The sequence below is a fragment of the Coffea arabica genome, chromosome 4c (assembly GCF_036785885.1).
Source record: "Coffea arabica cultivar ET-39 chromosome 4c, Coffea Arabica ET-39 HiFi, whole genome shotgun sequence".
NCBI classification, from domain to species: domain Eukaryota; kingdom Viridiplantae; phylum Streptophyta; class Magnoliopsida; order Gentianales; family Rubiaceae; genus Coffea; species Coffea arabica.
This window is the reverse complement of record NC_092316.1, coordinates 35,022,899-35,047,562: the sequence shown is the minus strand read 5'-3', so window position 1 is coordinate 35,047,562 and position 24,664 is coordinate 35,022,899.

Genomic DNA, 24,664 nt, shown 5'->3' with positions numbered 1-24,664 from the left:
AGCAATTATAGTTTTAAGATGATTTTTCTAGCATTAGTGAAATTTTAGAAAATTAAGAGTAAATAGTGGACGTGGGACCCACTAGTGCGAAAAGTTCGGAAAAATTCGGCCAATAAGGTTAAGTTTCGGATACTGTGTGAAATTTATCGGGTGTTAAGAGATAAGTAGAGTGTGTGAAGTGATTGATGTGAGAGGGAAAAAGAAAGATAAGAATGCATTAATGAGTGTGACAAATGTCACAATATGATTGGGTGGACTTTAAGAAATACTATTCACATTTTTGACTTTTTTGACCCAAGGATTAAATATCAAAAAAATGCCCAAAATTCACCATTTTTCTCTTCCTTGTGGCCGGCTCTCTCCTTGCAAAGAAGAAGGAAATTCCACCAACTTTCAAGCTTCCATAAGCTTCAATCTTCCATAAACAAAAGCTTAGACTAGATTTCACTCCATAAAATCCTATCTTCAAGTGCTAGTAAGGGTTGTAGTGAAGTTTGTTTGAAGAGCTAAGTGTCCAACACCTCTCTACATCTCTTGTTTCTTGGTAAGTTATGCTTGAACACCCTACTACACCTAATGATGGTATTATTATGCTTAGAAGTGGCTTGAGTGTTGGAATATGTGATTTATCTCTTGATTTGGCTTGTTTTGGTGAAGTTTTTATTTTATTGGGAATTTTTCTGGTTTAATATGAAATGGATGTTGTAGCCATCTTTGATGATTGGCAATGGACTATAATGACTCTAGTAGGTGTGAATTGTGGATAAATGCAACCAATTTTGGATTTGAAGTGAATTGTGAAAAGTTAGGGTTCATAATCCCCAATTCTGTCCGGTTTTAGATCATAGGGTTAGAGGCCGAATTAGACTTTGCTCAAAACATGAAAGTTGTAGGTATTGATGTGTTTGAGGTGTCTGTAAAATTTCAGGTCATTTGGATTAGTGTAGAGTGAGATATGACGAAATTACTGTAGCTGTTCTGCTTTGATCAGAATGCGAAAACTGCGATAGTAATTGGCCATTTTGACTGGAATTGGTTTGGATTTTGGAGTTGGTGTCTTCTGATGAAATGTAGCTGGATGTCTTAGCTAACTTATGCCTTTGGAATTTCGGCACTTGGACTTGTATGGACTGAGATATACCGATTACAGTTTTCTGTGTTTTGCAAACCTGTTTTGGTGATTCTGGTATAGTATTTTGCATATTTGACCTAGTTGTGTTAGGAACTGGATTGAGTGACCTTCTAAATTGTTGTAGCTCTGTTTCTTGGCTTCAAAATGGTAGGTCTTACACCCCCATCCGATAATTGTAGTGAGAGTTGTGCCATTACCGCATTATGAGGTCAAATCCGGTTTTCTTATCAAGGCTTAAGTTAAAGCCCTCTCTTAATTTCTGGTTTGCTATCATGCTTGTATATGTTTATAAAACCCTATTGGGGTTGTGAATTGGTGTTGTTTATGGCTCGGTATGGAGTCTTATTATATGTGTTACATGTTCTAGGGCGTGACGGTAGCTCACGACGTCTTGGTGATCGTGGTGCATGAAACACCATTTACTTGGTTGGTGAGTATACTACTCACTTACTTGTTACAATGTGACTTCGTGCTATGTGAATTGTTGCCTTGAAGGCTTATTTGGTTATTGGAAATGATTGAGGTGGGGGTGTACTTGACCACCCTCACCCCTTGTAATTTCCTTTATAGCTATTTACCGTTTTACTGAAATACTGCATTTGTTATATGAGATACTGAATTCCATGTATGGAAACTGAATTGGTGTCGTTTGGGACGATTGTCCAACGGCTTTACTGTATCACTGAGCTCAACCCCGTTTGGTAGTCAATTGGATCGAGCCGACGAGGGCTTGATCGTGAAAATTGTCATGCCACGGGGACTGTACTGAGGAACCTTGTAGTAATGAGACTCTCGGTTCCGGTAAACTCGAGTATTACCAAAATGACTGAATGGAGTGCGGGCCCGGTTGGGGTATGTTGGGTGGAAGGAATGAAAGTAAAGAGTTGTCTACGGTTGGTTATTCTTTTAACATTGACGGAGGGTCAATGAGGTTGGATCAAGATTTCAAGTGAGGAAATGGGCTCTTGAGAGCCGACTGTATCCTTTTACCATTTTACTCAATTGCTTATGGTGTACTTTAAGTGATTGGTTATGCTTATGTGACTTTGGTTGCTAATGTAGTAGTATACCACTGGTGTGACAGCCCCACTTTCCCCTAGGGCGAACCAAAGGGGTTAGCGGACTGTCTGCCCATCTCTCGCCAGGACTAACGATGCAGACCAGAACTATCTATAGCGATTCGGAACTTACAAACGAGCGTAAACAAGTCAAAATGGTAAAATAACCCAAAATAAAAAATGAAATCCGGAGTCGGCCATGAATAGTAACCGACCCGTCAGACCCCAACCGAAATAGCTAACAAACATTCACATCTGAACTTTAGCAATTACAATCCAAAAGGACATACAAAAGTTTTCAAAAGTTGATACATATACACGGTTTGCCAAATCAGAAGAGAAAACGCCCCAAAAGTACACTTAGGGTTTTAATACATGAGCTATACAAAAGATATGTTCGACTAGCTCAGTTTGGCAGCCATTTGTCAAATCCAGACCAAAAGTGTTTATTTTCCTGTAAGGAAAACAAAAGGGACAGAAAGGGGTGAGCTTGCGCTCAATGAGGTACCAAACATATAGCAGAAAATCATGGCATTTCACATTTTACAAATCAGATACACATGCCAGATGTAAAGCAAAGGAACCAATGATTCAAATCAGAAGGATACGGGTGGCTCTCAGGAGCCAAATTTCCAGCGCAGTACTTGATCCAAATCGGTTGACTCTCCGTCAACGTATATAGAACCAAACGTCCGTAGACCCCTCTTTACACCGAATTCCGTCCACCAAACACCCCTTTACCGGGCCCGCTCACCGTAACCGAACAGAATTGGTAATACTCGAGTATACCGGAATCAAGGGTCTCAATACCCAAAAATCCCCGAACAGACTACCGTGGTTCGTTATCTAATCGTCCAGGCCCTTGCTGGCCCGACTCGAATAACTTAGCCACAGGATTGAGCTCATAGGTCATAGAAATCCGAACAGATAACAGATTCAAATTTTGCATAGTAAATTGGCATATGAACAGACTAGAGAACGAGTGTGATAAAGTACACCCCCGTCTCGAACAAATAAACAGATTGCAGAGCAGAAATCAAGTTAAACAGCAATGGAGGGGAGTGGTACACTCACCGATTCAACTTCAAAAAGTTTCACTTCAGATTGGCCTTAATCGCCAAGAAACCCTAAAATAATCAAAATAAACCAATTGAAGGTTTTACTTCCAGAATCGAGTAAACAGAATGCACATGTGAGGCTCGACTACACGTCGTACGCCTTGCCAAATAAATACTAATGCAAGAATGCAAAAACATGATTCCCTTGGAAACGAAAAGGTAGCATGAAGACTTAGGCGCAAACAACCCAAAAGCCTTTCATTTCCACCAAAAGGCAAATCCAACTTAAAGGAACCAAACGGCCTAGAAAATCGGGCAGCACTTCCCCTAAATTTCTTACTTTTCCCAGCCATTAAGGCTTCACTATATCTTCAAATCAGTCCCAACATTTCACACAAGAGTCACCTCATTTCCAAAAAGCCGTTCACTAGGCTCAAAGCAGTACAAGTACAAAAGTTAGCTAGGAAACAACCGAAATGAAAGCAAGCCCTAAAAGAGACTCGATAACGAGTCATATAGCCATACCAATTATAACCCTACTAGGGTTTTATATGCATAAATAAGTATCATAGGTAACCAGAAATTAAGAAATGGCTTTAACTTAGGCCTTAACAAAAAAAACGTATTTGACCTCATAATGCGGTAATGACACCACTTTCACTACGGTTATCGGATGGGGGTGCAAGATGCACCGTTTCGAAGCTATGAAACAGAGATACAACAATGTAGAAGGCCACTCAATCCAGTTCCTAACACAACTAGGTCAAATATGCCAAATACTAACCCAGAATTCCCAAAACAGGTTTGCAAAACACAGAAAACTGTAATCGGTATATCTCAGTCCATACAAGTCCAAATGCCGAAATTCCAAAGGCATATGTTAGCTAGGACATTCAGGTACATTTCATCAGAAGACACCAACTTCAAAATCCAAACCAATTCCAGTCAAAAGGGCCAATTACTATCGCAGTTTTCGCATTCTGATCAAAGCAGAACAGCTACAGTAAAAACGTCATAACTCACTCTACACTCATCCAAATGACCTGAAATTTTACAGGCACCTCAAACACATCAATACCTACAACTTTCATGTTTTGAGTAAAGTCTAATTCGGCCTCTAACCACATGATATAAAACCGGACAGAAATTGGGGATGATAGAACCCTAACTTTCACTTTTCCTTCCAAATCCAAAATTGGTTGCAATTATCTATCATTCACACCTACCATAGTCATTACCCCTCATTATCAACCATCATAAACAACCACAACACCATGATCATATTAAACCAGAAAATTCCTCAAAAAAATAAAAACTTCACCAATTCATCACAAACCAAGAAATAAATCACATAATCCATCACTTTAGCTCCCATTAGGCACAAATTAAACATCATTAAGTGTAGGAGGAAGTTCAAGTACCACTTACCTAGTAAACAAGAGAAAGATAGTGTGAGGACTCGCAAATTTCTTGTATTTTTCTCAAAAATTCCCTTTTATATGAAAATTATTTGGTAACTATTATTTCATGTTATCCATGGTTCAATCACCCTAGAAAAGTGCCAATAACCATAGGAAATTAGGGTTTTCCTATTCGTTTTCAATTCAAGGTGAAATTGGATTTTTCGTGTAACCGCAGTATAATTATCCGGTACCGAGTAGGGATCAAATTTGGTGCTTAAGAGTGACTTTTAAGTGAGAAATAATATATGATTAGAAGCAATGATAAAAAGTTAGGGAATAGGGAGTAAAAACCCTAGTACGTGCGATTTAAGAGAAAACGCGTCACACCGACGTGTACCGTGTATTACCAATTGAACCATCACTTGACCACCACTTTCTTGCCATACAAGTTTAACACTAGTGAAGCAAAATATCTTCCCCCTCTTGGCTCTCCTATTGGCCGAAATTTGTGGCCCAAGTGCAAGGGATGAAAGAGAAAATTTTGTGGTTGTAAGTAAGCCAAGTGTTAGCCAAACTTGTGGCTAGAATTAATTCTTATCTTTCCAACCTTCTTATAAGACAAACTAAGCTTAATCTTTCTCATTTCTTCTTCTTCATGGCCGACCAAAGAGAGAGAGAAAGGGAGAGCAAGTGAAAACAATTTTCTTCTTGAGTTACACCAACCAAGTGCTAGAATCGAATTCTAAACCGATTAAAGTGTGGGTTGTGAGTTAGGAAGCTTGTGGAACTAAAAATTTTTCAAAGGAGGTGGAGTATCACTCATTCAAGCCTTGATTTTGAGGTATAAAGTCTGATCTTGGTCCTTGTTCATTTAATTTTTGGTTAAAGATGTGATTTTATGGAGGATTAACACTTGAATGCATGAATTTCCAGATTTGGGTTTTCATTTCTTCTCTTTCTGCCCGGTTTTAGTACTCTATGTTAGAGGCCGAATCAGTTCTTACGCAAAACATGAAAGTTATAGAGAATGATGTTTTCTAGTTACCTGTAAAATTTCAGCTCAATCCGAGCTTGGTAGCATGTGAAAAGTCCAAAATACCCTTACTATTTTAAGTATTTCCCAAGCAGTCCGTGTGATCAGTTAAGTCCAGTTTATCACGTTTTTTGACTAGGATTCATTCTGATTTAGTGTTTTGCCAAAACATGAAAGTTGTAGAATTCTGAATTAGCTTTCAAATGCCTCTAAGAACACCTGATTCGGACTTGTGTACTCTGAGATATGTCCATTACAGTGTTCTGCGTTTAAACAGCCGACGAATTGGTTTCTGGTTTAGTAATTCGAGCATTTGACCAAGTTACATTAGAAACTGGACTAAGTGACCTTCATGAACATTGTCGCCCTGAGTCTTAGCTTCGAAACGGCATAGTTTACGTCTTAATCCGATAAGCGTAGCCTTGGATAAGTTATTTCCGCTTTCATATGTCAAATCTGTCTTTTGCTAAATTGAATTTCTGCACTTGTTATTACTGTATTTCTTATTCTTATGATATTGTGAGCCTATGGAACGGCTCTTGACTTGAATTGCTTATGTGTGATGTTGGGTTGTGGTTGAGGAAAAATAATGAAGCCGAAATGGCTGGAAAATTTGGTAAACACAAAGGGCGTGCTGCCCAAATTTTCGCTCGAGGGCTAGGTCTCTATTTGAACTTGTATACTTTTGTTTGGCCAATACCATGACCGGTTTTCCATTTTAAAACATGATTTTTCATCCTGGGGTTCAAACAACCCTCTTCTTACTTGAAAGTCATCTTTACACGTTTTACTCCTAATTAGTCGGGTTTCTTTGTTTCCCTTAAATGTTTTGCTCGATAAACTGTAATATGTTCTCTTGTTCAACCTTAGGTTTTATTGGTGACTAAGGGTAATATCCGGAAGGATATTTTGCACGTTATTTTGCATATCTAGGTGAGTGTTCTATATACGTTTTGTTTCTATGACTATGTGGATTGTTGGATCTATGTGATTATTTGTGACTATTTGATTAAATGTTACTTGTTTTCTATGATTTTTAAAATGAACTTTTGCTAGGTGAGTGTGTACTTTATCGCACTCGACCTAAATAAATATGAAATTTTCGGTGATTAAATGTTGAAATACTAGTTGCGCATGAATGTAAGCCTTTTGGCTGAACTGGGCCCTTGCTCTTGTTACCGATCGACTCGAGCCAGAAGCGGACTCGGTCGGGCGATATGGTGACCTGGGTGAATTTGGTATACTCGAGTATTACCTTGTAGTCCGGCTACGTCCGGATGGGTGGAGTCCGGCCAATGTCCGGATGGGTGGAGTCCGGTCAACGTCCGGAAAAGGGGATGAACGAACAAAAGGATGAACGAGGGATTCTACTTACAAAAAATGTATTTTCAAACGATTGGAGGAATAAGGGGAAATGTCAGGGGAACGAGCGAACAAACAAATAGCTCCTCGTGAGCCTGTATCCTTTTAATGAATGTATTATCATTGCTTTATATTGAACATGTTTTCTGGATTAAATGTTATTACATGACTAATGTTCCTTGTTTAATTACTTGTTTATATATATAGAACCTCACTGGGCTTTTTAGCTCATACCACGTCAATTGTTTTCCTTAACAGGGGACGGCGAGCAGGATGAGAGCATAGACTAGCCTAGTCTAGGTATTTTGTTTCTTTTGTAATGGTTCTCGCCCTAGTGCTTGGCACGGGCTGGTTGTATGGTGAGGAATGAGAACCCTTGTATATTCGATGTTTGTACTTGAATGGTAAAAACTTTGAAGACTTCTGGTGTGTAGAAGTTTCTTATCTTTTACTTGAGCATCTATTGTCTATGGATGTATATACATGATTCGAGTTCCATAGTGAGTGAGTCCTGGCGAGAGATGGGCAGGCGACCCGCTGAACCCTGGGGTACGCCCTAGGGGGAAGTGGGGCCGTCACAGATAGTGGTGGAACACCTTAGCTTCTCCAAAAACTTCACCAAGTCACTTACTAGCACCTAATGGAGTGATTTTATGGAGCAAATCTAAGTTTAATTGGTTGGAATGGAAGATTGAGATAGTTTGAAGCTTGTAAATTGAAGAAGTTTTTCTTCCTTGTCCAAGAGAGAGAATCGGCCAACAAGAGGTAAGAAAGAATGAATTTTTAGTCAATTTTTGAGATATTTAATCCATGATAAGAAAAGTCAAAAATGTCCAACAAGTGGACCAATCACATAGTGCCACTTGGCACTTCATTTAATGCCTTCCTATCACTTGGTTCCTCTCACATCAATGCCATGTCACCCTCTACTTATCTCTCAACACCCGATAAATTTCCACCAGTATCCGAAACTTAACCTTATTGGCCGAATTTTTCCGTACTTTTCGCACTAGTGGGTCCCACGTCCAAAATATATTCTTAATTTTCTAAAAACTCACCAATACTAGAAAAATCATCTTAAAACTATAATTGCTCATAAAATTCACTAAGAAAATATTTCTAAGCCAGAAAATGCAGAAAACATGCAATTAAGGGGAAATAAACCCTAGGAAAATAATTAGGGTTTTACGGGTTCTCACAACTGGGCTTTAGCTCATTCCGTGTTATTTGTTTTCCTTACAGGGATATAACTACTTTTGTGAATGGATTGGATAGTCATTTGCCAAATTGAGCTTGTAAATGTCTTTTGTATAGCTCTTGAAATGAAACCCTAATGTGTAACGGGTTCATTTCCTTTTGATAGGCAAACCGAATATGAACTTCTTTAATGGATGGCTTGTATTGGCCTAATTGCACTTGTATGAACTAGATGGATATGTTTGGTAGGCCGTTTGGCTTGTAAATGTTGATTTCCAATGTATGTATATGCTTGTTTGTGGTTTGGATAAATTTCGGCTTCGATTTTCATTTTTTTATTTTGTGATTTTGACTTGTTTGCGCGCAATGGTAAGTTCCGGAACATAATAGATCGACGTAAACTGAACCGTTAGTCCTGGCGAGAGCTGGGCAGGCAGTCCGCTAACCTCTTTGGTTCGCCTTAGGGGAAGGTGGGGCTGTCACATAGACACCAAAATTTTAGTGTTTTCAGTTTGTTAGTTTTATTCACCTTTTTAGTTTTTAGTTTTTTAGTTTTTCGTCTTATTATTATTATTTTTTAGTTTTTAGCATAGAATTTCTCGAAAAGAAAAGAAAAAGCATTCAAAAAATATGTTTTAATTGTTTTGATTTAAATTCAATGTTTTCTTGGAAAAAATGAAAAAAATGAAAAATTACTTAAAAAAAAGGAAAAAAGGAAAAAAGAGAAAAGAAAAAGAAAAGAAAATTAGCATTTCATTTTTATCCTTTTATACCTATTTTCCGCTCATTGTATTTAATTTTTTTCTTCATTAGTTTTTTTTATTATTAATTAATTAGTTATCTATATTTTGTTAGGTTGTTAAAAAAAAAAGAAAAAAAAAGAAAATGCGGTATGCAAGCTGCGTTTTGTCGCAGCTTGCAAGGAAGGGCTTCGGGCAGCCCTTGGCTGCAAATACAGAAGAGGGCTGGGAGTGTTTAGGGTTGTGAGTTTTCCATATAAATAGAAAGAGAGCCAGCAGCCGCGAGAGAGAGGTTCTCGGATGAGGATCGGAAAGAAAGGAAAAAGGGAGGAAATTGGTTGGACGGCTAAAAACGGAGATAGCTGAGCCGAGAGCAAGAGGGAAGAGAGAAAGGGGGCATCGAGTGACAACCCAAAAAGCTAGGAAAACTCAGATTGGAGAGGATTGAAATCGAGACTGGGCAAGTGATTAGCGGCAAGAAGGAAAAATATCTAGAGCAAGAGTGAAAGGGAAAGCTGACCGAAAGCAGAGAGAAAATTTGGAAAGGGGAGAAACCCAAGCAAGGAAGAAGGGAGATTGTGTTTTTGGCTGGGTTCGGGGTTTGTTCAAACGAGTTCTTCTGTTCCGTTCATCCGTTGGAAGGTACCTTATATCAAGGTAAAAATCACAGCTTTGTTTGCATTTCTGCTGGTAAAGATGTTTCCTTTTTCTGTTTCTTTTGCTTACCTGAGAAGTTTAATGGTGGAGGGGGAAGCTTTCTCTGGTTTTCGATGATACCATCACTGGTTTCATTAGAAACACAAATTCATTACAGTTGTTTTTCTTTTCCCTCTGTTCTCGTATGTTCATTCATGTTTTACTTTGTTGTAATGGTCACTGGTTCGTGTATTTACTGATTGCGGTTGGCTTTGATATTTTTCTGGTGATTATGGCATCTGACCTTTGTCCTTAGAGCCTTCATGTTTAGGCAAGACACACGGTTGTTAGAGTTCTAAGTTTAGTTTTAGAATTGGCTGCAGCAAGTTTTAAACTTTCGGTTCTTATTGCAGTAGATTTTCCTCTTTTTGGGTTGTTAAGTTGCAGTTGGCTTGACCTGTTTGATTTTGTTCATTGCCTGATTATAATGCCGTGAATAATATCTGTTTTAAAGCTGCATTTAGAGAAATCACTAGCTTTGACATTAAGAGGACATGAATCATGCATTTTGGTGTTTATCAGGTCTTGTTGGAGTGTAGTTAATCATACCTGGAAAATTGCAGCAGTTTCTCTTCTCAAATGTTAGCATGTTTTCTAGCTCATCTTTTTGCATTTTTTTGTCCTTAAGTCTGTTAGATTTCTATCTACTTTTGCCGTAAATATCTGCACTTTGTGTTGAATGGGTGAAGATACGTTTGGATCCTGGGCAGGAATGTTTGTCTCGGTTGAAAAATTCAGAACAATAGCTTCAGATTGCAGATTTGTTTTTCTTTCTTTGTAGTATTCGAATGACCACTTTGCCTGGATTTCTTCCATCTAATTGATTTGTTAAGTGATGTTTAACCATGTTTTAATGGAAGCAATCTCAAAGTTGTTGTATGGAATCTGTTTTGCCGAAATTGAAAGAAGTTTGCACATGAAAATTTTCCAGCACTTATATAACCACTTGCCAAGTTTTTTTTTTTAGTCTATTTTTAGATGTTGAAGTTATGTACTTGGTGGTTTAATTTAGAGTTTTGGTTTTGTTTGAGAAAGTTTGATAAAAAATTGCCTGGGGACATGAATTTGCAAACAGAAAAGTGCAGCAATTGTTTGTTTCTTGTTGTAGAATGTTATCTTACGTTAGTCTGCATGCATGCAAAATAATTCTGAAAATTGCCCTTTGACCCCTTGGCTTCTAACTAATGCTGCTATGACCCAACCGATTGAATAATTTCTTCAATCTGGTCCTTGGATGTTTTAACTCTACAACTTCATGGCTTGTTTCGTTTCAATTAACTATCATGCTTTGTCAATTGCACTTAAGTCATGACTTTAGAGGCTTTGTGACCAAATGAGCTCGTGTTTGCCTATTTTCTTTAATTTCTTCAAATAAATTGGTACATTGACCATTTCTTTTTATTTTTGAGAGGATAATAAGTGATTTCACTCAATTTAAGGCACCATTCCAAGGAAGGTATAATTTCTTTCATCCCTTTTGTCTCTCCTATGTGATCCAATGTGCTAAGTGTGAATCGCATGCCTAATTTGCTTTCATTACCATTCTTTAGTTCCATTATTTCATTCATTCTTGCTTTTATTAAATTATTCTCTTAAATGGGGTATGTGTACACCTCTTGGCTTGTAATAGATAGGGCTGTGGCGAGCAATTTGGTCCATTTTCCCTTTCCCCTTTTGTTTTAGTTAGTGAATGTAATAGGTTCATTAGCTTGGTTGCATGCCTACGTGTTAAGTGTTAATTTGCTTTGTTAGGGCCTTGCATCTAGTCGAGCATGCTAAATGTTATGTGCTATGTGTTTATGAGTGTTTGGCATGTCTACTCGCTTTCCATAGTCATGAATGAATGTGATGGATGAATGTACGTTTCCGCTAGTCCAACGCTAGTCGGAATTCATAGAATGGGCTAGTCCAACGCTAGACCCTTAGGGATTTCCCCTCGTTAGTACATGTTTGCATGTTCATTACATGTCATGCATTCTTTTTAGTTTTATCATTTTTGCATGCCCCTCGAACCCCTTTTCCCTCCATTTTAGGATTTTTGCATTTCATGCTAGTTATAGGGTTCATTTGCTTGAGAGTCCCCTTAAATATGGGATATAGACGAGTGTGGCTTTTTCTAAGCCTTAGCACGCTTGTATTCCCTCTATAAAAGGGCAAATTGAGTCACGATTTAGGTCTCCCCGTACCCAATATGCATACATTCCCTAGGATCATGCATCCACTCTACCATTTTATACTCTTATCACACTTTCATTTTTTTTCCTCCCATTTTGCACACGTGCACCTTTATGTTTCTTCACTTGCACACAAACACTTTTATCATCACTTGCACACATGTACTTCATATTATCATTTCACATACCGCACCTTGTCCACTCACGTGCACATTTTCACTTACATATTATTGCATTTTATTACTTTTTCAAACTCATGTCCTCACATTGCATAAATGCATTCCATTCATTTGCATCCCACTCGCATTATTCGTGACTTCTTCAAAGGATCGTTATTGGGCTTCACAATTAATGTGATTGGCACCACTCAACCTTTGAAGAGAAATTTCCCCCAATACCCCTAGGTCTAGGGTTTGCATTCATGTAGTGCATCCAGATGTAATAAATTCTTTGGTTAAAACAAGAAAATCTTTGATTAAATCATGCAACTAGCCTTGGCTAGGTCAAAGGGGTGCCTTGGATTTTATCCTTGCCTTCCCCTTTGTCAAATGTGACTCCCGAACCTTTTTCTTTGGTTTACGTGGACTATGAGTCGTTTAAAAGGGGTTTCTTACTACTTTTTCCTATTTTTTCTTTCAAAATTCATTTTTTTAGGTGACTTGGTACACCTTAACTCATTACCAAGTGGCGACTCCAATTTTTTATTTCAAAAACCCTTTTTAAACTATAATTTTGGGTCAAATCGTCGCATTCTCAACCCCCCATTTAGACCCATTTTTTCTTTCAAATCACAATTCATTTTCCAATCACAAAAAAATACATATTTTTAAACCATTTTATTTATTTATTAAAAAATGGGGCGCGACAGTTGGCGACTCCACTGGGGACATTCGAGAGTCCGAGCAAATTTGATTTAATCAATCTTTTTCTTCTTTTAATCTTTTCATTTTTGGGTGTTTTAGGGTTGCATTTTTCCTTTTTAGGATTTTTGCATTTCTCGCGTCCCAAACTACTCCCTCGCTCACGAATGTATGATTGGTTGATTGGATGTTTACTTGCTTATCTCGCACTTGCATTGCATTTGGGGGGGGGTGTGTCACCTTTAGAGCCTCGCGTGGTTCTCAACCCCTTCCCTCAAAATAGGGAACACTTCATACGTGCACGTTTACTTATTGTTATCCCATTTTATATTTATTTTCGTGGGCATTTCCCACACCGCCTTGTAGGATTAGGATCGATCGCCTTGGGTAGGCGGATGGTGTGCGCTGCGCCCATAGCGCTACCTAAGGGATCACTCGAGCCACCGATCGAAGGCCTTGGGAGTGATGACCCTTTGCCTTTAGGTCTGAAGGCTTGGGAGCCGAAGCCTTATCGAGTCTAGTTGCATTAGTGAGCCCCAGCCTTATGCATCCATGTTAGACTCGCCTAGGTTAGAGTCAGCCTCACCCTCTTTTAAGCACATTAGGCACGAGGGAAGGGGTTCCACCCCTTTTATTGCTTTCATTGTATTTCTTTTCTTAATTGCTCCCAATATGTTATGTGTACTATCAATTGCACTAACCATTCTTTTGTTTTCTTGGCTTGCATCCATATGCCTTAGCAATAAGAGGCCTCTTTGGCACTCTTTTAGTGACTTACCCACTAGATAGCTCACATGTTTAAATTTCAAGTCATTATGCTTAATTTTTAATAAGTACATTTCATTTTAGACCTTTTCCCCCCGATGCATTGTTTATGCTCTTTAGGCCATATTTGTTGCATATTTACATTGCTTTAATAAATGGCATCATGCATAAACCATAGAAAGGGAATACCACATAGGGAATCCCGTGGTTAGGAATAAGCCACCCCATGTCTCGGATATATAATCCAATGAGACTTGCACGTTTACCTTTCTCGTACCATCCGAAGGGGTAGTTCACAAGGTAAGGTAAGGATTCGATCTTTTTGAAGAGAATAAAGCAACTTTTGCACGTTAGAATATGAGCGTCTGATAATCACTTTTTGGCCATTTTTAAACCTAATTGGTAAAATTCCCTTGCGTAAAAGGACATTAATTTGAAGAAAATTCACAAATGATTCCTCATTGTTGAGACGATAAATTGAGGCCAAATCGTGATTTTAGAAGGCTCATAGACTATTTTTTTGAAGCCACCAATGGCCAGACGATTCAATCGATCCATTTTGTCAATTCATAATCAATTTTGAATAAACCATTCATTTGACCAATTTACCCTTTTTAGGGTCATCCGATCGATTTTTGAATTTCATTCAATTCATTTGACCAATTTACCCTTTTAGGTTGATTTGGTCGATTTTTGCATAAATCATCAATCTCTCTTCCATTCATTTGACCAATTTACCCTTTTTAGGGTGATCTGGTCGATTTTTGAAATAAATCAAATTTCATTCAATTCATTTGTCCAAATTACCCTTTTAGGGTAATCTGGTCGATCTTTGAATAAATCACCAATTTCATTCAATTCATTTGATTAATTAGGGCAATTTTGTCGATTTTCGATAAATCATCAATTTCATAAATTCACTGGGCCAATTTACCCTTTTAGGGCGATCTGGTCAATTTTGAATAGATTCTCGAACTCATTCAAGTTCATTTGATCAAGTTCCTTTTTTAAGGCGACCCGGTCAATTTTGAATAAATTTTTGATTTCATTCAAATTCATTTGTCCAATTTACCCTTTTTAGGGTCACCTGATCGATTTTGAATAAAACATCAATTCATTTGACCAATTTACCCTTTTAGGGCGATCCGGTCAATTTTGAATAAATTCTCGATTTCATTCAATTCATTTAACCAATTTCATTTTTAGGATGACCCGATCCATTTTGAATAAAATTCTCAATTTCATTCGATCAAATTCCTTTTTTAGGATGATTTGGTCAATTTTGAGTAAGTTTTTAAAATTTCACTCAATTCATTTGACCAATTTACCCTTTTTAGGGTAATCCGGTCGATTTTTAATAAATTGTCAATTTCATTTGACCAATAAGGGTTTCAATGTCAAATTTCAAAATGGAAAACCTAGTCGATTTTGAGAAAAACATCCATTGCATCCAGCCATTTGATCAGTTAGGGTTTTGACCCGTGATTCATTGAGAAAATTTGTCAACGAATTCCAATCTCTTCGATAGGAAGTTCGTCAAGGTCAAACCTGTGCGTTTTTGCAAATTCTTGTATCGATCAAAAGTGATCAATCCCTTCGGACGTGGTCCTCATTTTGACCAACGTCTCTTCTCATTCCAATGGGCCAAATTTTTCAAATTATTTTTCACTCCATGAGTTGATCGGATCCATCAGGTATTGTATAGTGCCTGCTCTGGAGGATTGCATTTTCATGCTAGGCCTACCCTTGGCACAAAAAGGGTCCCCCCATAGGACATGCATACCGATTTTATATTCTTTCTTACTAACTCTGGGTATTTTCCTTTTGTTTTCCCCCTTCCCCCCTGCATTCATAAGAATATTTCAATAAGGCAAAAACATTTTTCTATAGCTGATGATAATTTTGATCTAATAAAGTTTGAAAATCACAAGTATTATTTGATTCTTGGGCACATCCAACAATGGAAACCTGAAAGACCCATCTGAAAGCTCTAGGCTAAGAGCTTCTAAGAGATTTCATAATTGTTTTCAAGGAAAATTCTGTATATTTGACTTGTTAATATATTTTTGTGTCAAAAGAAAAGGAGACAAAAAGTGTATATGTGGAGCTCTTTACAAGTTTCTCTCTTCTCATTTGTATCATAATTGAATGAGAATTTTTGTTTCAAACTTTTTCAGCAATAAAATTCTTGGACAATCATTGTTTTGTGTATATTTATGTACATTTCATTCTTTATTCTTATTCATTGGAGATTTCATGATGAATTTTAAGAAATAAGACTAAATTGGGATTTTTTCAATCTCCTGCCTGAAAATTCACAATAAGAGTACTCAGAATTAAAAGAGGTCACTCAAAAGACCTAATGAGATACCTTTTCTCCTTCACTTAACCCCAAAATAAAATCAGTCACATGGATTAATAAATTGAAAATTGGGGCTATCTTTGCTTGAAAATATCCATTGTGTTTAACCGATTCAATTCACATCTAAGTGAAAGCAAAAATGTGCATTATTCTTGTTTGTTTTGAAAATTTGGAATGATACTTCGAGCATTCGTTTCTCTACCTATACACATTTTATCATTTGCTCTCCCATTTGAGCCTTTGAAAGAATAATTTCGTTTCAAATAAGAGTCCTAATGATCACTACCCTATATTGGAAAATTTTCAAATATCAAAAAAGGAAATGGATTTTCAATGAGCAATTCGTTACTTTGGTTGTCATGAGGCGTAAGAATGATACTTTGGTCATCGTTTCTACAACCTAAACACTGATCATCCCTTGCATCCTCATTTTAGCTAAAATTGGTGGTTCTTTTTCGAGTGCACATATGATCGCACCCCACATTGGGGAAGGAGATTGGGAAATTTTGAAAGAAAAAAAAGAAAAGGGGAAAGGGAACCGCGAATTGGGAAAATTTGATTCCACTTGGGTTCTAATTTTCGAAAAAAAGAAGAAAAGGAAGGGTTTTGTCCGACGAACCACTTATGGAGAGTCTTCCTCAGTCAATTAATTCGGATACATGCCAGAAATTTCGCATTAATGAAAGTTTCCTTTCAAAGTTATTGTAAGGAATAGAATAAAAGTCAGGCCCTCTTCTTTTCCGATCAAGCATTCTATCCCTAGTTATCCCTTTTGAGCCTTCAGAATAAAATACTTCGTTTGGCAACCCCTGAGAATCGCAAACCCACACTGGGGGCAAGTTTGAATCGAAAAGGAAAAAGTTTCAAGAAGTGAAAAAGGCAAAGCCACAAAATCAAAAGACAAAAGAAGAAAAGAGAACCTCAGTTCAAAAATAAACTGGGGCAAATTTTGTGAAAATTTCAAAAATGGCAGAAAGCCGAAAAATCAAAAGAAGAAAGAAAATGAAAGAGAAAAAGCCTCAATTGAGCATAAACTGGGGCAAATTCTGATTTAACCCTAAAATAGGGTTGGCGCAACAATGCGATCTCAGATTCTTCAAACCATTTTTAAAATCCGCTTTCAAGCCTTAACTTTTCTAAGCACCCCACCAGACCCCATTACAAAAGCCGAAAGTCCTGACTTCTGTTCTTTGCAATGGCCCTGTCAAGAAAATTTCTGATGCCGGAAATTTTAGCTGTATTTCTGAATTGCTTGAGTATGAGGTTGACGCTACTCACCATGGAAAACCCACCAGATCAAAGAAAAGAAAACGGAAAAGCAAAAAGAAAAAATGAAATACAAAGGATTCGATGGTGAAGTCCCTATTGAGTAATCAAACAAAGTTCAGAATCTTCGAGTTCAAAATAGGGGCAATTTTGGGAAAATGCGATTTTCAGTGTTATGTCCTTGAAAGTTTTATTCTTTAGCTATCGTTTTCAAGCTACATTATAAGCTAACAAAGTCCATCGTTGACTTATTCCTTCATGACAACCCAAAGTGAGGATTATGCTCATAGGAAATCCATCGATCACTCATGATCATAAGGGTATGACCAGTTTTCGCATGTTTAGATATCGTTTTTACCTATTTGTTGCAAGCTTAAAGCTTATGTGTTGACTAAGTTTTCTTAAAAAATAAGGGTGACAAACTCTTTGCTTTCACTAAGATGTGACATTGAATGGATTACATACAATTGGGGCACACAAAAAATGAGACAGATTCTGACCTCCCATTTCCTTAGCCATTTCAAAAATAAAGTCACTTGATTGGTCCTGAAAAATGAGCCAACAAGGAATGGTGACCCATTACCCAAAGCATTGATGCAAAAGTGGGGAAGAAATCTTTCGTAATTTGGCATTATTTTGAGAAATTCATCATGAAATGTGCTATATGAGTTTTAAGCAAGACATTCAATTTTCTTCACATGATATGTTAGGAAAAGCAATTGCTTACTTTGTTCAAATAAATAGAGGGTCATTCAAATAAATTTTTTGCAATTAAATAGGCCTACACTAGGGCAAATTTTCATGTGAGAGATTTTGCAAAATAGCCCATATTGGGGCAAAATTTTGTAATACATTTGAGGATGTCAAACCAATCACGCTGTTCTTTCCAAATAAGAAATTTGAATGCATGTCATACTTTGATGAACCCCTTGAACAGGTATTCATGGTTCAAAATGACGAAAAAGCATCTGGTGATGTGGGAGGCCGATGCCGAAGAAAGAGAAGAAAGAAGGGAAATGGGCCCTACACTTGGGGCAAATTATTTTTGAAAAATTCTCTCAAAAAAATCAAATCAAAAAGTCAAAAATCAAGTTCAAATTCTTGTCCGTGGAAAAATCAAATTTGATTTCTTGTGGGCGAAGCTTCAATGCACGCCACGCATCATTCTGTTCCCCCCTTCTCTTGACGTCCTAAACATCCTGTTGGGCCTGGACTTGGTGCCGCCAACTTCACAAGATCACGTTGGGCCTGGATTTCGTGCCGCCAACATTCCAAAAATCAAGTTGGGCTTGAGTTTCGTGCCGCCAACATTTCAAAGATCCTGTTGGGCCTGAGTTTCGTGCCGCCAACATTCCAAAGAGCAAGTTGGGCCTGGATTTCGTGCCGCCAACATCACAACTTCCCATTGGGCAAGCTTGGGTTTAATCCCACTGACCAATTCATCATACTGGGGCAAATTATTTCGACAAGTCTCTCTCAATCAAAAAAAAAAAAAATCAAAAATCAAAAAATCAAAAAAATCAAAAATTTCAAATCAATCAAAAATCAAAAATCAAATCAAGCTTCACCTCGGCAGGCTCGGGTTTTATCCCACTGACCGCTTTTATTTACTTTGGGCACGGGTTTTATCCCTCCGACCTCGGCAGGCTCGGGTTTTATCCCACTGACCACTTTTATTTTCATTGGGCACGGGTTTTATCCCTCCGACCCCGGCAGGCTCGGGTTTTATCCCACTGACCGCTTTTTATTTTCATTAGGGCACGGGTTTTATCCCTCCGACCTCGGCAGGCTCGGGTTTGATCCCACTGTCCGATTGTCAAAAGCATTTTACTGCTACTGGAGCTGGGTTTGTCCCGCCAGTAAGCATTTCATTCTCATTGCTACTGGAGTTGGGTTTGTCCCGCCAGTAAGTATTTCATTTTCGCAGCCACTGGAGCGTGAGGTTAGTCCCGCCAGTGAGCATTTTCTTTTATTTCGCCGCTAGCCGTTGGGTCAGTCCCACTAGCGTGCCTTTCATTTTCATTGCCACTAGCCGTGGGTCAGTCCCAGTAGTGAGCATTTCCTTTTTTGCACCGCCACTAGCCGTGGGTTAGTCCCACTAGGGAGCGCTCCATGATTTTCATTTTATTCGGCGCAGTCCCATGATTTCAAAATTCCCGTTCGGGTCGGTCCCGATTTCAAAGTTCCCGTTCGGGTCAGTCCCGATTTCAAAAATTTCTTGTTCGGGTCAGTCCCGTTTTAAGTTTCTTGTCGGGGTCAATCCTCAGTCGTTCCAGACATTCGCAACCGAATAACGCAGGTGAGTATTTGGTGTCTACTTCTTTGTCTCAAATTTGTTCAAAACTCAGACAAAGAGAGGCAAACTGTAGACACCAAAATTTTAGTGTTTTCAGTTTGTTAGTTTTATTCACCTTTTTAGTTTTTAGTTTTTTAGTTTTTCGTGTTATTATTATTATTTTTAAGTTTTTAGCATAGAATTTCTCGAAAAGAAAAGAAAAAGCATTCAAAAAATATGTTTTAATTGTTTTGATTTAAATTCAATGTTTTCTTGGAAAAAATGAAAAAAATGAAAAATTACTTAAAAAAAAGGAAAAAAGGAAAAAAGAGAAAAGAAAAAGAAAAGAAAATTAGCATTTCATTTTTATCCTTTTATACCTATTTTCCGCTCATTGTATTTAATTTTTTTCTTCATTAGTTTTTTTATTATTAATTAATTAGTTATCTATATTTTGGTAAGTTGTTAAAAAAAAAGAAAAAAAAAGAAAATGCGGTATGCAAGCTGCGTTTTGTCGCAGCTTGCAAGGAAGGGCTTCGGGCAGCCCTTGGCTGCAAATACAGAAGAGGGCTGGGAGTGTTTAGGGTTGTGAGTTTTCCATATAAATAGAAAGAGAGCCAGCAGCCGCGAGAGAGAGGTTCTCGGATGAGGATCGGAAAGAAAGGAAAAAGGGAGGAAATTGGTTGGACGGCTAAAAACGGAGATAGCTGAGCCGAGAGCAAGAGGGAAGAGAGAAAGGGGGCATCGAGTGACAACCCAAAAAGCTAGGAAAACTCAGATTGGAGAGGATTGAAATCGAGACTGGGCAAGTGATTAGCGGCAAGAAGGAAAAATATCTAGAGCAAGAGTGAAAGGGAAAGCTGACCGAAAGCAGAGAGAAAATTTGGAAAGGGGAGAAACCCAAGCAAGGAAGAAGGGAGATTGTGTTTTTGGCTGGGTTCGGGGTTTGTTCAAACGAGTTCTTCTGTTCCGTTCATCCGTTGGAAGGTACCTTATATCAAGGTAAAAATCACAGCTTTGTTTGCATTTCTGCTGGTAAAGATGTTTCCTTTTTCTGTTTCTTTTGCTTACCTGAGAAGTTTAATGGTGGAGGGGGAAGCTTTCTCTGGTTTTCGATGATACCATCACTGGTTTCATTAGAAACACAAACTCATTACAGTTGTTTTTCTTTTCCCTCTGTTCTCGTATGTTCATTCATGTTTTACTTTGTTGTAATGGTCACTGGTTCGTGTATTTACTGATTGCGGTTGGCTTTGATATTTTTCTGGTGATTATGGCATCTGACCTTTGTCCTTAGAGCCTTCATGTTTAGGCAAGACACACGGTTGTTAGAGTTCTAAGTTTAGTTTTAGAATTGGCTGCAGCAAGTTTTAAACTTTCGATTCTTATTGCAGTAGATTTTCCTCTTTTTGGGTTGTTAAGTTGCAGTTGGCTTGACCTGTTTGATTTTGTTCATTGCCTGATTATAATGCCGTGAATAATATCTGTTTTAAAGCTGCATTTAGAGAAATCATTAGCTTTGACATTAAGAGGACATGAATCATGCATTTTGGTGTTTATCAAGTCTTGTTGGAGTGTAGTTAATCATACCTGGAAAATTGCAGCAGTTTCTCTTCTCAAATGTTAGCATGTTTTCTAGCTCATCTTTTTGCATTTTTTTGTCCTTAAGTCTGTTAGATTTCTATCTACTTTTGTCGTAAATATCTGCACTTTGTGTTGAATGGGTGAAGATACGTTTGGATCCTGGGCAGGAATGTTTGTCTCGGTTGAAAAATTCAGAACAATAGCTTCAGATTGCAGATTTGTTTTTCTTTCTTTGTAGTATTCGAATGACCACTTTGCCTGGATTTCTTCCATCTAATTGATTTGTTAAGTGATGTTTAACCATGTTTTAATGGAAGCAATCTCAAAGTTGTTGTATGGAATCTGTTTTGCTGAAATTGAAAGAAGTTTGCGCATGAAAATTTTCCAGCACTTATATAACCACATGCCAAGTTTTTTTTTTTAGTCTATTTTTAGATGTTGAAGTTATGTACTTGGTGGTTTAATTTAGAGTTTTGGTTTTGTTTGAGAAAGTTTGATCAAAAATTGCCTGGGGACATGAATTTGCAAACAGAAAAATGCAGCAATTGTTTGTTTCTTGTTGTAGAATGTTATCTTACGTTAGTCTGCATGCATGCAAAATAATTCTGAAAATTGCCCTTTGACCCCTTGGCTTCTAACTAATGCCGCTATGACCCAACCAATTGAATAATTTCTTCAATCTGGTCCTTGGATGTTTTAACTCTACAACTTCATGGCTTGTTTCGTTTCAATTAACTATCATGCTTTGTCAATTGCACTTAAGTCATGACTTTAGAGGCTTTGTGACCAAATGAGCTCGTGTTTGCCTATTTTCTTTAATTTCTTCAAATAAATTGGTACATTGACCATTTCTTTTTATTTTTGAGAGGATAATAAGTGATTTCACTCAATTTAAGGCACCATTCCAAGGAAGGTATAATTTCTTTCATCCCTTTTGTCTCTCCTATGTGATCCAATGTGCTAAGTGTGAATCGCATGCCTAATTTGCTTTCATTACCATTCTTTAGTTCCATTATTTCATTCATTCTTGCTTTTATTAAATTATTCTTTTAAATGGGGTATGTGTACACCTCTTGGCTTGTAATAGATAGGGCTGTGGCGAGCAATTTGGTCCATTTTCCCTTTCCCCTTTTGTTTTAGTTAGTGAATGTAATAGGTTCATTAGCTTGGTTGCATGCCTACGTGTTAAGTGTTAATTTGCTTTGTTAGGGCCTTGCATCTAGTCGAGCATGGTAAATGTTATGTGCTATGTGTTTATGAGTGTTTGGCATGTCTACTCGCTTTCCATAGTCATGAATGAATGTGATGGATGAATGTACGTTTCCGCTAGTCCAACGCTAGTCGGAATTCATAGAATGGGCTAGTCCAACGCTAGACCCTTAGGGATTTCCCCTCGTTAGTACATGTTTGCATGTTCATTACATGTCATGCATTCTTTTTAGTTTTATCATTTTTGCATGCCCCTCGAACCCCTTTTCCCTCCATTTTAGGATTTTTGCATTTCATGCTAGTTATAGGGTTCATTTGCTTGAGAGTCCCCTTAAATATGGGATATAGACGAGTGTGGCTTTTTCTAAGCCTTAGCACGCTTGTATTCCCTCTATAAAAGGGCAAATTGAGTCACGATTTAGGTCTCCCCGTACCCAATATGCATACATTCCCTAGGATCATGCATCCACTCTACCATTTTATACTCTTATCACACTTTCATTTTTTTTCCTCCCATTTTGCACACGTGCACCTTTATGTTTCTTCACTTGCACACAAACACTTTTATCATCACTTGCACACATGTACTTAATATTATCATTTCACATACCGCACCTTGTCCACTCACGTGCACATTTTCACTTACATATTATTGTATTTTATTACTTTTTCAAACTCATGTCCTCACATTGCATATATGCATTCCATTCATTTGCATCCCACTCGCATTATTCGTGACTTCTTCAAAGGATCGTTATTGGGCTTCACAATTAATGTGATTGGCACCACTCAACCTTTGAAGAGAAATTTCCCCCAATACCCCTAGGTCTAGGGTTTGCATTCATGTAGTGCATCCAAATGTAATAAATTCTTTGGTTAAAACAAGAAAATCTTTGATTAAATCATGCAACTAGCCTTGGCTAGGTCAAAGGGGTGCCTTGGATTTTATCCTTGCCTTCCCCTTTGTCAAATGTGACTCCCGAACCTTTTTCTTTGGTTTACGTGGACTATGAGTCGTTTAAAAGGGGTTTCTTACTACTTTTTTCTATTTTTTCTTTCAAAATTCATTTTTTTAGGTGACTTGGTACACCTTAACTCATTACCAAGTGGCGACTCCAATTTTTTATTTCAAAAACCCTTTTTAAACTATAATTTTGGGTCAAATCGTCGCATTCTCAACCCCCCATTTAGACCCATTTTTTCTTTTAAATCACAATTCATTTTCCAATCACAAAAAATACATTTTTTTAAACCATTTTATTTATTTATTAAAAAATGGGGCGCGACATCAGGGTCCCTAGGTTGATTTACAGGGGCTTGTCCCTGTTGTTCCACTAAACGGGCCAGAATATTAGTCATTTGTTGGATTGTGGTTGCCACTTGATCTCCTCCTACAGCTTGGTGTTCAGGTTGTGGCTCAATTGTTGCCTCTCTCTCCTCTCTCGGTTCTTGCATCGGTTCCTGTGCTTGTCTACCCCCACGGCCCCGACTAGGACCGCGTCCTCGGTTAGTTCCCCTGGCTTGACTTCTTCTACCCTTCATGTTTTGGATTTAACCAACAATGGACATATAAACAAGGTAAGATATGGCTCATGTAGCACGTTTCAAAAGGATAAACAGAGGTAATAAAACGCATAATAAACAGGTTCTTTATACACATAGCAAACAAGTCACATGACCTATAGGACATTAACCCTAAGTATTGCTCAGGCACTACACTAAATAAAAACTCAAAGCACGTGAATAATAAGGATCCCAAATCCCATGAATATCTTCAATATATTTCAAGTCCAGACAATTCGCATTCCCCGTGTCTTTGCTTTTGCCATCCAAACTTATCCTAATATTACTTGAGATCTCAACTTATCATAAAGGTATCACTCTTTGGTACTCGGGGACAAGAATCCAAAAAATATGATAATTCACCACTCAAGCTGGCCGGGCTCAAGAGCAAATCACTCGTATTAGAGATTCCTACCCAACATACATATCTAAGGTCCCCAACAATAGACAATTGTTCCACACTTAACAAATCAATCCCCACAGTCCAAGAACCATCTCTCGGCACGAGCTCGATAGGAGCTCTGATACCATCTGTGACGGCCCCACCTTCCCCTAAGGCGAACCAAAGGGTTCGGGGGATCGCCTGCCCAGCTCTCGCCAGGACTCACTCACGCACTCACTCATAGCTCAAGCAAAATCACGTCCATCCATAGAAAATGAATAACATATCCACCTCAACTTCATATATACATTGATGCTCAAATCCAGATACAAAGTTTCTACACACCAAAAAAACTTCAAAGTGTTTAGATTTCGAGTACATTCAACTCTAGTCGGGTACTAGCGTGTGTACAAAAGCAAAACTCAAAACAACTAGACTCCGCTAGTCTGTACATGTCTCATGCCTCGCTCGTACCCCCTGTAAAGAAAATAAATGGCGTGGAATGAGCCAAAAACCCAGTGAGATTCCAAATAACAAATTGACTA